Here is a 15,819-nt window from a genome sequence, read left to right as displayed (position 1 = left end):
TTTTTAATTACATTTTCAATTTCATTAATTGATATTGGGTTGTGTAGAATTTTAAGGTCTTCTTCATTCAACTTTGGTAATTCATACATACGTAGGAATCTGTCCATTTCTTCTGTGTTTTCCATCTTATTGGTGTATAGGTTCTCGAAGTAGGTATTGATGATCCTCTGGATTTCTGCTGGATCCATTGTAATTTCACCTTTTTCATTCCTAATTGCATGGGTTTGGGCCTTTTCTTCCCTTTTTCTGATAAGGTTGGCTAAGGGTTTGTCAACTTTGTTGATTCTTTCAAAGAACCAACTCTTGGCTTCATTGATTTTTTGTATCTTTCATTTAGTGCCCATTGCATTGATTTCTGCTCTGATGTTTATAATTTCTTTACTTGTATGGTCTTGTCCTGCTCTTTCCTTGTCCTGCTCTTCTTTTACTAGAAGTTTGATATTCAGCATCAAGTTGCTTAATTGGAATCACTCTGTTTTCCTTATATGAGTATTTACTGCTATGAATTTTCCTCATAAGGCTGCTTTCAATGTATCCCATAGATTCTGATATGTTATATTGTCATTGTCATTTAATTGAAGGTACTGCCTGATTTCTTCTTTAATTTCCTCTGTGATCCATTGGTTATTCAGAAGTGTGTTGTTCAATTTCCATTTGTGTATGAAATCTTTGTGGGTTTTAGTTTTTTGCCACTGATCTCCAATTTCATTGCACTATGGTCTGACAATATACAGGGGATAACTTAAATTTCTTTGCACTTACTTAAATATGTTTTATGAGTGAGTATGTGGTCTATTTTGGAGAACGACCCATGTGCAACTGAAAAGAATCTGTATTCTGATTTTGTGGGGTGGAAAACTCTGTAAACATCTGTTAAATTCATTTGTTTCAGAGTTTGATTGATTTCTACTATTTTGTTGTTTATTTTTTTGTCTAGTTGATCTTTTTATTTGTGACAGTTGGGTATCGAGATCCCCTACTATTATTGTATTAATGCTTATATGATTTTTCATGTCCATTAGTATTTGTTTTATATAGTTGGGTGCACTAATGTTTGTTGCATAGAAATTTATGATTGTCATTTCTTCCTCTTGGATTGTTCCCTTTGAAATGATTTAGAGTCCTTTTTTGACTCTCTTAAGCAGTGTTAGTTTGAAATCCACTTGATCTGTAAAGAGGATATGTACTACTGCTTTTTTGGGCGATCCTGTGGCATGAAGTATTGTTTTCCACCCTTTAATATACAGTCTATGAGTTAATTTTGAACTAAGTGTGTTTCTTGTATCCAGGATATTGTTAGATCTTGCTTCTTGGCCCATTCTGCCATTCTATTTCTTTTGATTGGTGAATTGAAACCATTAACCTTGAGGGTTATAACTGATAAATATTGATTTATCATTATCAGAAGTTTTTCTTTATTTTGGATTCTCCCTTTTTGCATTTAACTTCTTGTCTTGTCCAATGAATTCATTCTGCTAGGCTTTCTGGGGTTGTGATTCTCAGTGTTTTTCCTAGAATATTTTCTAAAGATTTTGGAGTGATGGTTTGGTATTCGTGAAGTTCTAAGGTGCTCTTTGTCATGAAAGTATCTTAATTCTCCATCAATTTTGAAAGATAGTTTTCAGAGTACATCAATCTGGGTTGGAGGCTTGTTTTCCTTTTTGGTTTGGAATACATCACTCCAACCTCTTCTTGCCTTGAAGGATTGTGTTGAGAAGTCTGCTATGATTCTGATGGGCTTTCTTTTGTATGTGTTTTGTTTCTTTTCTCTCAATGCTTGTAGAACTTTGTTCTTCTGTTGAGTTTCTGGAATCTTAACAATTATATGACTATGTATAGATATTTTTTGATCAAGGCTAGTTGGAGTCCTATATGCCTCACTTATCTGTAATTCAAGTTCTTTTCCCCTGCTTGAGAAGTTTTCTGCCATTACTTCTGTGAACAATTTTTTCATGTCATGTGCACTCTCTCCTGTTTCTTCATTGACTCTGATCAGCCTTATTATATTCTTTGTATTGTCTAGCAGCTTCTGGATTGATTTCTCATCGTCCCTTACCATTTAAAAGCAATTTTTATTTTCCTGGTCACTAATTGCAATCTTATCTTCTATATCTGAAATTCTGTCCTCACATTGGCTCATTCTACTGTGTTGACTTTCAATGGAGTTGTTTTTTGTTTTTGTTTTTTTTTTTGATACCAGGGATGGAACTCAGGTCCTTGAGCTTTGCAGCAGGCAGTGAAACCACTGAGCTAAATCCCTGGCCCTCGATGGGGTTTTTAATCTCCTGGAAACCTGTTTGCATCTGCATAGATTCCATTTGTATCCTATGTTGGGATTCCATCATGTTCTTCAGCTTGTCTCCAAATTTATTAATCATGCTTTGCATTATGGGCATAATCTCTGCTGTTATCTGAGAAATTATTTCTGATTTCATATTTTCCAAATCCTCTTTTGTTGCCAGTTCAGGGAGTCCAGGTGGTTCAGTATCAAATTGTTCTATCTCGTTTCCCTTTTGGATTGTTGTAGGTGATCTGAAGTCTGGTTTTGAGGCTTGTTTATTTGTCTTCTCATTTCACCAGGAGAGGGGTGCTGCTGGTGCTCACATGACTCACCTTCTTTCTGCTGGAAGTGGTGGCACATTGACCCAGAAGACTCCTCCTCTGCACTGGGAGTGGAGGTACATTGGCCTGGAAAAGTTCTCCTCTGCATTGGGATTAGTAGAATGTCAACCTGGAAACTGCCTCCTCTGTGCTGGGAGTGGTGGAATGTCAAACCAGAAGCTTCCTCCTCTGCACTGGAAGTGACATCACTTCTTATTCCAAATGAATTTTTGGATTGTTTTCTCAAGATCTGTGAAGTATGCTGTTGGAATTTCAATTGGGATTGCACTGAATCTATAGAGCAATTTTGGAAATATGACCATTTTCATTATATTGGTTCTTCCTACCAAGGAGAAAGTGGTATCTTTCCATTTTCTGATATCATCTTCAATGTCTTTTTTCAGAGTACTCTAATTATCAGAGTAGAGGTCTTTGGTTTTTGTCATTAGGCTGATTCCTAGATATTTCTCTCTTTTTGGATATTCTTGTAAAGGGAGCTTTCTCCAGTTCCTTTTTCAGTGAGTCTGTTGTTTGCATACAGGAAAATTATTGATTTCTGTGTGTTCACCCTGTATCCAACTGCCCTACTGGATTTGGATTTTAAGTCTACAAGACTTTTGATGGAATTCTTGGGATGATCTACATAGAGTATCATACTGTCTGCAAATAATGACAATTTGACTTTTTTGTTTTGTATCTAATTCCTTTTATTTCTTTCACTTGTCTAGTTGCTGTGGCTGTTTCCTAAACTATATTGCATAGGAGTGGTGATAGTGAACATCCTTGTCTTGTTCCTGATTTTGGCATGAAGAATTTCTTTTTTTGACCATTTAGTATGATGTTAGCTCTTGGTTTTTCATAGATGGCTTTTATCAGGTTGAGGTAAAGATAATCTATTTTAATTTTGCTTAGGGATTTATCATGAATGGGTGTTGGATTTTGTCAAATTCTTTTGCTGCATCTATTTAGATAATCATATGTTTTTTGTCCTTGGCTGTATTAATATAATATATTACATTTATGGATTTGCAGACATTGAAACATCCCTGTATCCCTGGGATGAATCCCACTTGGTCAGGGTGTATGATCTTTGTGACAGTTTTCTGCATTCTGTTTGTCAGAATCTTATTGACCATTTTTGCTTCTATGCTCATTAGTGAGATTGGCCTATCATTCTATTTTTTGGTTGGGCCTTTCTCTGCTTTTGGAACCAAGGTGATGTTTGCTTCCAGGAATGAATTTGAGAGTACTGTTTTCTTTTCAATTTCACTGAAGATTTTAAACAGTAGTGGTGATAGTTCTTCTCTAAATATCTTGTGGAATTCAGCAGTGAAGCCAACAGGACCCAGGCTTTTCTTCATTAGTAAGTTTTTAAAAATGTTTTCAATTTCATTGATTGATATTGACTTTTTTGTAATTTTTAGTTCTTCGTTCAACTTTGGTAATTCATAGGTATCTAGAATACTGTCCATTTCTTCTGTGTTTTCTCTTATTGGTGTATAGGTTATCAAAGTAGGTACTGATGATCCTCTGGATTTCTGCTGGGTATATTGTAGTTTCATGCTTTTTGCTCCTAATTGCATGGATTTGGGTCTTTCCTTTTCTGACAAGTTTGGCTAAGTGTTGGTCAATTTTATTTATTCTTTCAAAGAAGCAATTCTTTGATTCATTAAGTTTTTGTATCATTCTCTTAATCTCCATTGCATTGATTTCTTCTCTGATATTTATAATTTTCTTCCTCTTATGAGCTTTGTTTTGTCTTGCTTTTCTTTTTCTAGAAGCTTGTTGTTCAGCAGCAAGTTGTTTATTTGAGATCACTCTCTTTTCCTAATGAGTATTCACTGCTATGAATTTCCCTCATAAGACTGCTTTCATTTTGTCCCATATATTCTGATATATAGTATTGATATTATCTTTTAATTGTAGAAACTGTCTGATTTATTCTTTAATTTGTCCCATCGGTTATTCAAAAGCATATTGTTCAATTTCGATATGTTTAAGAAATTCCTATGATTTCTTTTGTTATTGATCTCCAATTTCATCACACTATTGTCTGATAATATACAGGGTATAATTTCAATTCCTGTGCAGTACTGAAACATGTTCTATAAGTAATTATGTGGTCTATTTTGAAGAATGATCTATGTGCAGCCAAAAAAATGTATATTCTGATATTGTTGAGTGAATAGTCTGTACACATCTGTTAAGTGCTTTTTTTCAAGAGTTTGATTGAGTTCTAGTTTTTAGTCATTCATTTTTTGTATAGTTATTGTATCTATTTGTGACATGGGGGTATTGAGTTACTCCACTACTATTCTATTAGTGTTTATTTGATTTTTCATGCCCATTAGTATTTGTTTTATATAGTTGGGTGCACTAGTATTTGGTGCATATGTATTTATGATTGTCATCTCTTCATCTTGGATTTTTGCCTTTACAAGGATGCAGTGTCCTTTTTTCCTCTTAATTAGTGTTGGTCTGAAATCCATTTGATGTGCAAATAGAATAGCTACTCCTCCTTTTTTTTGTTCCTTTTGCATAGAGTATTGTTTTCCACATTTCAATTTTCAGTCTATGGGTTAGTTTTTGAAATAAATGTGTTTATTCTATGCAGCATATTATTGAATCTTGCTTCTTGATATATTCTTCCTCTCTATTTCTTTTAATTGGTGAATTGAGACCACTAACATTTATGGTTATAATTTGTATGTATTGACTTATCCTTGTATTACCTTTTTCCTTTGGTGGTTTTCTAAACCTTTGCATTTAATTTCTTGTAATCCCTGATAGATTCATCCTACTAGGCTTCCTGGGGTTGTGATCCTCCTTGTCTTTTCTGAGAATATTGCTTAAAATTATTTGGAGTGCTAGTCTGGTATTCATGAAGTTCCTCATGTTCTCTTTGTCCATGAAAGTATCTTATTTCCCCATGGATTTTGAAAGATATTTTTGTGGGTTACATCATTCTGGGTTGGAGTTTGTTTTCCTTTAGGACTTGAAATACTTCGCTCGAGGCTCTATTTGCCTTGAGGCTTTGTGTTGAGAAGTCTGCTGTGATTCTGATGGGCTCTCCTTTATTTATTTCTTTTTCCTAACTGCTTGTAGAAATTTGTTCTTCAATTGGGTCTCTGAAATCTTAACTATTATATTCCTTGTTATAATTTTTTTGTGATCATAGCTAGTGGGAGCCCTATATACCTCACTCATCTGTATGTCAATTTCTATTCCCCTGCTTGGGACATTTTCTACCATTTGTTCTGAGAACCACTTTTTTTTAAAATGTCATTTTCATTCTCTTCTGTTTCTTCATTGGCTCCAATCAGACTTACATTACTCTTCTTTGCATTGTCTAGCAGGTAATGGATTGATTTCTCATAGACCTTTACTATTTAATTTTTTTTTTCTCTTCCTGGTCACTAATTGAAATCTTGACTTCTATATCTGACATTCTGTCCTCTCATTGGCTCATTCTGCTGTGTAAACGTCAATGGAGTTTTTAATCTCCTGGATAACTGTGTGCATCTCCTGTACAGATTCCATTTGTTTCCTATGCTGGGATTTTCTCATGTTCCTCAGCTCTTTTACTTTGTTTTATCTGTGTCTGCTCTAGATTTATTAACCCTGACTTGCACTATGGACACAATCTCTGTTGTTATCTGAGAAATTATTTGACTCCATTTTTTCCAGATCCTCTTTCTTTGCCAGCTCACAATCAAGTTGAGTATCACATTGTTCCATCTCATTGCCCTTTTGGGTTGCCTTAGGTGATCTGGAAGTCTTGTTTTGAGAATTATTTGTGTGTCTTCTCATTTTAATAGTTGCAGCCTGCTGCCTTTGTTGTAGAAACATTTTGCTCAACCAGTGGTGTTCAGTTCTCAGCAAGCCACTGAGAGGCCTTTTCCCTGCTCACTACTGTGAAAATCCCTGGCTTCTGGATACCTGCACTGTCCTCTTGTCCAGAACGTGTTCTGCCTGGACCTTCTGCACACTAAAGATGGTATCTGGGCATGCCTCTTGCTGTGACCTGGCCCCCTGTGTAGCTGTTGTCTGGCAGTTCTTTGGTGGTGGGCTGTACACCTGAGTTTCTTGTTTCTGAATGGGCTTCTCCATGGGTTATGCATGCACTTACAATGATATCTAGGAAGGCTTCTGGCTGTTGCTTTTGCAACTGCATAGCTCCTTTTTCAGACAGGCTTTTGGCTGTGGCTTTTGGGTCCAAGTTGGTGGGGTTTGCTGGGGTCCTGACTGGTATCTGCCTGCACCCACATGGTTCTGGTCCATGTGGGTTTTCAGTGTGATCTGTGTGCTCTTACAGACTGAATCTGTGTTGGCCTTGGGCTTTTACTTGTGCATCTGTGCAGCTCTTTTCCAGGTGGGCTTTTGGCTGGAACCTGAGGGCCCAAATTAATGGGATCTGGGCAGGGCCATGGCTTGGACCTGCATGAACCTGTGCAGCTCTATTCCATGCAGCCTTCTCACTGGGATCTGCTAGCACTTATGGATTCACACTAAATGTCTTAGAGGATACATTTTCCAAACATAGAAATGTAAGAGAATCATGAAGCTCATCATGTTTTGGGTGTAGTTTATCCCACAGTCATGTCCGGGAGGGTAGTTCAGAGTGGTGGTATGGTACTGGAGAATCTCTGTGTTCTGAGGTCTTCATGGGACATGGTGAGGTCTTTGGGTGCTGGTCCTAAGTATGAGCCCCAGTTAATCCACACCAGGGTGTGGATCTCTGAGAGAGCCCAAATTCTGCCTCTGTCTCTGCTTTCTGTATCACCATGAGCTTCCTCCCAATTCATGCTCACTGTGAAGTCACTGTCTTCACCTCCCCCACAGTGGTTGAGCTGAAAGGACTGTGTAATCTTGGACTTGCAGCCTCCGGATTGTGACCTGAAGGAACCTACTGCTTTATACAGCATCCAGAGTCACATATTGTTTAATAATATAAAACAGGTTAATACAAATGTAACCATCATGGAACTGTATTTGCACAAATATTCACAGCACTGTGGCCAGATAAAAGAGTGAATTTAGTTTTCCCCTAGCATGGGAGAGTTACATAGATAATACATGTTCATCACAACAAGAGACTAATATTGCACACAAAAGAAGCTCTAAGCTAGAGGCAAAATGGGTCTTTAATGATAAAAAGTTTTTAAAGATAAAAAATTCCAACTTCTTCATTCTAAGTGTGGACATGCCTCCCCCCGCTTTTCTGAAAGTCAGGAAAGTTGAACCTTCCCTGTGCCCTATGGAAAGCAAACCCTGAATCGATATGTGAGTGCATGTTTCCTGGTTTTCCTCCCCTCTTTCTACATATCAAAATTCTGTGTTCTCCAAGGAACTGAATAGCTGACCTCAACCTTTGATCAAATTATGATTATACTGGTGTTTCCATTTTCTCATATTTTCAATAGCAAGTTGACAAATAATCCAGGAGCTAGTCCCTAGATTCTAGCCCTTGACAAAGCTACCTAGCAACAAAATAAAAAAAGGTAACACAAAATAAAAATGAAAAAGTTTAACAATTCTATAAGTGCTGGTCCTAAAAATGTGCTATGGGTAACTAAAATCAGGATTAAGTCCATTGTCTGTGTCTCACTTTATAGCCATCTCTTTTATTGCATTAAAATTTGGAATGGCTGCCTGCTCTGCTCTGCACATAGGCATGGTCCTCACTTGGGGAGTTTCTGTCTAGGAGTCTGCCTTTACCTATATGATGTCCTCCCCAAAGACTGACCACACCAAGGTACTTCCAATATGGGGTTGGATGAGTAAGTGCCAGCTTTTGTCACAGCATTGCTCTAACCTGGCAGTGATCTTGGATTCCAGGATCAGGACCTCAAAGGAAGGTCAACCAGAGAGAGCAGTGAGCCCCACTGGGGAACCAAGGCAGCTCCCCTAATCGGGAGCCATTTGCCTGAGAGGGAGATTGCACGTTAAGGCCTGGAGGACTCCTCTCAGCCCCCTCACAGTTTCACCGTGAGCTGAGGCCCTGCCAGACCCAACCAGGTGCCTACCCTGCCAGAGAAGCAAACCTCCCGATCAGGGAAGCCCCCATCCTTGCTTTGCTCCCCTCATCCAGAAATCCTCAGAGTGTCTCTTAGCCCCTTCCTGGTGATCTTGAGATTGTGTTTGTCTTTCCTGTCATGGTAGCCTGACCAAAGGTTTTTCTCTCCCCTCACAGCTCGTCATCTCCTCAGCGAACATTTGGTGCTGGAGCCCAAGCCTCGCTGTGGGGGTGCTCAGCTGGGGCTCTCATCTGGTCACAAATTAAAAAGACTCCGATTGTTACAAAATACAATAATACATTTATCATTCTTAACCTGAGGACAAATAAATACAGAAGTGAGAATTGAACACATTTCTGGAAAATATTACTAATTTTTTTTAAATGGTAAATGAAATTAGTGTCAATCTATGTTATACATGGCTTGTATCAATGAAGTTGTTACATTCAAATAATTCAAATGATTCAAATTACAAATAATTATATTGAGAAAAAGAATGGAGAAGAAAATTACTTAACTAGTAATAAAATTAAAAATTATGTTAACATTGTGTTTTATGAGAATTTTTTAAAATATAGGAAAACTAGAAAAACAGAGACATATAGAAAAATAATGAAACAACGCTGAAGAAAATAGGTGTAGAAGGACCTTACTGAATCTAATAAAAGCTTCTTATGACAAATCAGAGTCAAATCATTGATTAAATGGGAACAAATGACTGTGTTCACTGGAGCCCCTCACAGACTTGGGGAGCCCAGATAACAGGTGTGAGGGGTCCCCCAACTCTGTTCTCTCTTTAGATGTGTGTGCTCCTGGGAAGCCTCACACTGACCCAAACTGGCTCTTGAATTTTGTCTCAGATTCTCACTCATTTGTATTTTTAACATACAAAAAGCAAGATATGAACAATTTACCAATAAGGAAATCTATTGTATTAGGTTATAAGTAGTAGCTTTATTTTTATTTCACTCATTTCCTTCATCAGAGTGTGAGCTGGACAGGGATTATATACATCTATTTCTTTATGACCTTGACAGCGATGGTACTTATTCAATTTATGCTGTTTTTTGCAGCACAATTACTAATGCTGGTTATTATTACCAGTTGAAAACTAAAAAGGGTTTCAGTCTACAGAAAGATTTATGTGAAAACATGGAAATTTAATGACAGATCCTGAAGAATATAGATCACCCTTGAAAATGTTAAATTTGCTCTAATTAAACAGTTTGAAATTACATTATCAACATAATAAGAACAGATGGAAAAACAGGTGTTTACAACAGTACTTTAAACAAAGTGGAACAAATTATGTTAAAATAGCCCTTGTATAGAACAAATGACTAAAGATGAAAAATAATTGTCAGAAAATATGGAAACTGAAAATGTGAGTTTAAGATAAAAGTAAAATAATTGTCCTTATTTTGAAAAATATTTTATGTATTAAATAGCTAATTAAGGCACTATTACTCAAAACTAATTCAAAAGTTAAAAGAAAAAAAATCACCAATTTAAAAGGAAATTCCTATTAGAAATTGAGGAAGAAAATTAAAATGGTAATGATTTTTAAGAATTTTTCCATGTATTAAGACGACAATTTTCACTCTAGATATCAAACAAAGCAATGTTTAACTAAATCACAATTAAGTGTGACAAAATATCATACTAGATGAAAGGTAAAATCTACAATGATTTTTAAATTGAAAAGAAAATCTTTCTTTGTTGAGGAAGTATAAAAATGACAGGACAACGACTATTACTGTAACAGGCTAAATTTCATTTTTGAAAATTAATGTTATTGGCACATTTTAGGTATGTAATACAATGACATTCATCATTGGGAATGTGTTATATCTTGGTTCTGATTTTTCCCCATTTCACTCCTCTGCCTTCAACCCCTCCACCCCTCCCTATTTATAAGGATTGTTTCTGTTTCTTCCTTTTCCCATATTTATTTTGTTCCCTTCTTTCCTTTTCCTTACCCCTCTGCCTTCCCCTTCCTTTTGATACTTATTTACATTTTCAGCTTCTCACACCAGAGAAACTATTCAGTATTTACACATCTGTCCCATTTATTTCACTCAAGAGAATTGCCTCAATGTGCATTAATTTAACTATAAATGTCTCTAATTTCTCATCCTTTATGGATGAGTAGTATGCCATTTTATAAAGAAACACATTTTCTTGATCCAGTCTTCAGTTGATGGGCAGTTGGGCTGTTCCCAAGCTTTAGCTGTCACAAACTCTACTGATATGAACATCGGTGCACATATAACTTTGTGGTATGATTCTTTTTATTATTTTGGGAAGATAACCAGTAGGGGAACAGCTGTGTCAAATAAGACCTCTAATCCTAGTTCCATGAGGTATCTCCATACAGATTTCCATGGTGGTTGCATCAATCTATACTCCCACCAACAATGAAGACGGGTTCCTTTCTCCTCACCACCCTGCCAGCATTTGTTATTGGTTGATTTCTTGATAGCAGCCATTCTTTCTGGGGTGAGGTGGAATCTCAGTGTTGTTTTCATTTCAATCTCTTGAATGACCAGTGATGTTGAACATATTTTCATATGTTTATTTGCTATTTCTACTTTCTCTGAGAAATGTCTGCTCATTTTAGATCCTCATTTTTTGATTGGGTCTTTAGATTAGGGAGGTCTAATTTTTTTTTTAAGTTCTTTATATATTGTAGATAGCAAACCTTTGTCTGAGGAACAGTTGGTAAAATTTTTTCCCATATTCTGTGCTGTCTCTTCACACTATTGGTGCATTCTCTTGCTATGGAGAAGCTTTTTAATAAGATGAGATCCCACTTGTTGCTTCTTTGTGCTAGTTCACATGCAACTGAGGTTTTGTTCAAGGAAACTTTTCCTGCACCAATATATTCAAGAGTTCTCCCTAACATCTCTTCCAGCTGGTTTAGTGTTTATGTTTTAAAATTTAGAACTTTAATCCATTTTAGTATTAGTTTAGTTAGTGGTGAGTGATATAGGTCTAGTTTTAATCTTTGGCAAGTTGAACCCCAATTTTTCCAGTCCTATATATGAAAGAGGCTGTGTTTCCTTCAGTGAGGTTGTTTGGCTCCTTTGTTGAAGATAAGGTGGCTGAGTATGTCTGGAGTTGCATCTGTGTCTTCTAATCTGTTCCACTGGTCCTCAGGCCTGTTTCTTTGCCAGTACCATGGTGTTTTTATCACAGTAGCTTCATAGTACAGTTTCAAGTTGGGGATTGTGATACCCCCTAACTTACCTTTGTTACCTAGAATTGCTTTTCCTATTCCAGATTTCTTCTTGTTCCTACTTAATTTTTGGATTGTTTTCTGAATGTCTATGAAGTATGCTGTTGAAATTTCAATTGGGATTACACTGAATCTGTAGAGCAGTTTAGGAAGTATGGCCATTTTCACTATATTGCTTCTTCGTATAAAGGAGAAAGAGATACCTTTCCATTTTCTGATATCCTCTTTGATGTCCATTTTCAAAGTGCTATAGTTTTCAGAGTAGCAGTCTTTGTTTCCTTTTGTTAGCTTGATTCCTAAGTATTTTGGTGTGTTTTTTTTTCTCCAGTTCCTCTTTCAGGGAATCTGTTGTTCATGAATAGGAAAGCTATTGATTTTTCTGTGTTGGCTTTGTATCCAGCTGCTCTACTGAATTTGCTTATAAAGTCTTTTGGTGGAGTTCTTGTGGTCTTCTATATAGAGTATCCTGACATTTGCAAATATTGACAGTTTAACTTCTTTGTTGCTTATGTTTATACATTTTTTTGGTTGTCTAATTGTTATGGCTAATATTTCCAAACCTATATTGAAAAGAAGCGGTGATAGCGGACATCCATGTCTTGTTCCTCATTTTATTTAGAAAGATTTCAGTTTTTGACAATTTAGGAGGATGTTGGCTGTTGGTTTTTCATGGATGACTTTTGTCAGGTTGAGATAGAGACTGTCTATTCCAATTTTCTGCAGCGTTTTTATCATGAAGGCATGTTGGCTTTTGTTGAACACTTATTTGTGAATCTACTAAAACTATAATATTTTTGTCTTTGGCTCTATTAGTATAGCATATTACATTTATTGATTTGCATATATTGAAACATTCCTACATCCCTGGGATGAATCCCACTTGATGAGGGTGTATGATCTTCGTGATGATCTGGATTCTGTTTGCCAGTGTCTTATTAAGCATTTTTGCATCTATGTTCATTAGTGAGACTGGCTCATAGTTCTATTTTTCATTTGGGTCTTTCTCTGCTTTTAGGGTCAAGATGATGCTTTCTTCCAGGAAGGAATTTGGGGGTATTGCTCACGTTTCAATTTCACTGAAGTGTTTACACAGTAATGACATTAGGTCTTCTCTAAATGTCTTATAGATTTCAGCAGTGAAGCCTTCAGGACCCAGGGTTTTCTTCATTGGTAAGGTTTTAATTATGTTTTCAATTTCACTGACTGATACTGGGTTGTTTAGAATTTTTAGGTCTTCTTCTTTCAACTTTTATAATTCATATGTATCTGGAAATCTGTCCGTTTCTTCTGTGTTTTCCGTCTTAATAGTGTATAGATTCTCATAATAGGTCTTGGTAAGCCTCTGGATTTCTGCTGGGTATGCTGTAATTTCATCATCTTCATTCCTAATTTCATGGATTTGGGTATTTTCTTTCCTTTTTCTGGTAAGGTTGACTAGGGTTTTGTCAATTTTGTTTATTCTTTCAAAGATCCAGCTCTTTTCTTCATTGCTTTTTGTATCATTCTCTTAGTCCCCATTGCACTGATTTCTTCTCTGATCTTCATAATTTCCTCCATCTTATGAGCTTTGGGTTTCTCCAGCTCTTCCTTTTCTAGAAGCTTGAGGTTCAGCATCAGGTTGTTTAATAGGGCTCACTCTGTTTTCCTAATATGAGTATTCACTGCTGTGAATTTCTGTCTTAACACTGCTTTCATTGTATCTCAGAAATTCTGATATGTTGTAATGATAGTCATTTAATTATAGAAATGCTTGACTTCTTTAATTTCCTCTCTGTGACCCATTGCTTGTTTAAGAGTGCCATATTTAATTTCCATATGTTTATGAAAATCTTGTGGTTTCTTTTATTGATCTCTAATTCCATTGCACTATGGTCTGATTATATACAGGGGATAACTTCAATTCCTTTGCAGTTACTTAAACATCTTCTATTAACAAGTATATGGTTTATTTTGAAGTATGACCTGTGTGCAGCTGAAAAATATGTGTATTCTTATTTTGTGGGATGGGACACTCTGTAAACATCTGTTAAGTGCATTTCTCCAAAAGTTTGATTGAGTTGTAGTATTTCATTTTTTATTCATTGTCTAGTTGATCTATCTATTTGTGGCAGTGGGTTATTGAGTTCCTACACTCTATTGTATTAGCACTTATGTGATTTTTCAAGTCTGTTAGCATTTGATTTATATAGTCTGGTGCACTAGTATTTGGTGCCTATATATTTATGATGGTCATCTCTTCCTCTTGGACTATTCTCTTTACAAGGATATCGTGTCCTTGTTTTTCTTTCTTAATCAGTGTTGGTTTGAAATCCATTTGATCTGAAAAGAGGATAGCTGCTCCTGCTTTTTCTCTTGTTCCTGTTGCATGGAGTATTGTTTTCCAAACTTTAAACTTCAGTCTATGAGTGTCTTTTTGAATTGTGTTTCTTACATACATCACACTGTTGTGTTTTGGTTCTTGACCAATTCTGCCAGTATATTTCTTTTGATTGGTGAGTTGAGACTATTTACATTGATGGTTATAACTGATATGTATTAACTTATCCTTGTAATGGCTTTTTCTTTTGGTTGTATTCTTCCCCTTTGCATTTAATTTTTTTCATGCCTGATGGATTCATTCCACTGGGCTTCCTGTGGTTGTGATCCTCCTTGTCTTTTCCTAGGATATTGTTCAAAAATTTTTGGAGTGCTAGTTTGGTATTCATGAAGTTCCTCAGGTCTTCCTTATCATTAATGTAATTTATTTCTCCATGAATTTTGAGAGACAATTTTGCAGGGTATATCAATCTTGGTTGGAGGTTATTTTCATTTTTGGTGTGAAATACTTCACTTGAAGCTCCTCTTCCCTTGAGGATTTGTGTTGAGAAGTCTGCTGTGATTCTGATGGGCTTTCCTTTGTATGTGATTTGTTTCTTTTCCCTAACTGCTTATAGAATTTTGTTCACCTGTTGGGTTTCTGGAAACTTAACTGTTACATTCCTTCATGCAGATATTTTTTTATCATGGCTAGTTGGAGTTGTAGATGCCTCACTTATCTGTATGTCAAGTTGTATTTCCCTTCTTTCAAAGTTTTCTGCTATTACTTCTGTGAATATTTTTTATGTCATTTGCACACTCTTCTGTTTCTTCCTTGATTTCAACCATCTTATGGTATTCTCCTTTGCATTGTCTAGCAACTGCTGGATTAATTTCTCATCATCCCTTACTTTTGTAATGAAATCTTTCTTTTCCTGGTAACTAATTGCAATCTTGTCTTCTATATCTGTTATTCGGTCCTCACATTGTCTCATTCTGTTACATAATCTTTGAATTAAGTTTTTAATCTCCTGGATATCTGCTTGCATCTGTTTTATGGATTCCATTTGTTTACTATGGTAGGATTACATCATGTTCCTCAGCTCCTCTATTTTTTTTAAATCTGTGTCTGCTCTAGAGTTATTAATCATGACTTGCACTATGGACACAATCTCTGTTGTTATCTGTGAAATTATTTCTGATTTCATTTTTTCCAGATCCTCTTTTGTTGCCAGTTCAGGGAGTCCAGGTGGTTGAGTATCAAATTATTCCATCTCGTTTCCCTTTGAGTTGTCTTAGGGGATCTGGAAGTCTGGTTTTGAGATTTGTTTACATGTTTTCTCATTTTAACAGATGCAGCCTAATCTGCCTTTGTTGAGGTGACTTTTTGTCACTCAGAGGTCTTCAATTCTCAGCAATCCAAGTAGAGGCCTTTTTTCTGCTGTTCACCATGGTGCCAATTCCTGGGTTCAGGATGGTGGCCTTCTGGATCCCTGTGCTGCCTTGTTGTCTGGGTGGGCCTGTGGCTGTGGTCTGCCTCCCTACATAGCTGTTCTCTGGCAGTGCCTTTGGCTGGGGACTGTGCACCTGAGTTGCTTATGTCTGAGTGAGTTTCTATCTGGTTTCTGCATGCATTTACCAATGGTATCTGGGTGGGCCTCTGGCTGT

The sequence above is a fragment of the Heterocephalus glaber genome, unplaced genomic scaffold (assembly GCF_053883595.1).
Source record: "Heterocephalus glaber isolate CG9 unplaced genomic scaffold, H.glaber_assembly_v1.0 deba00000621, whole genome shotgun sequence".
NCBI lineage: Eukaryota > Metazoa > Chordata > Mammalia > Rodentia > Bathyergidae > Heterocephalus > Heterocephalus glaber.
This window is presented reverse-complemented; position numbering follows the sequence as displayed.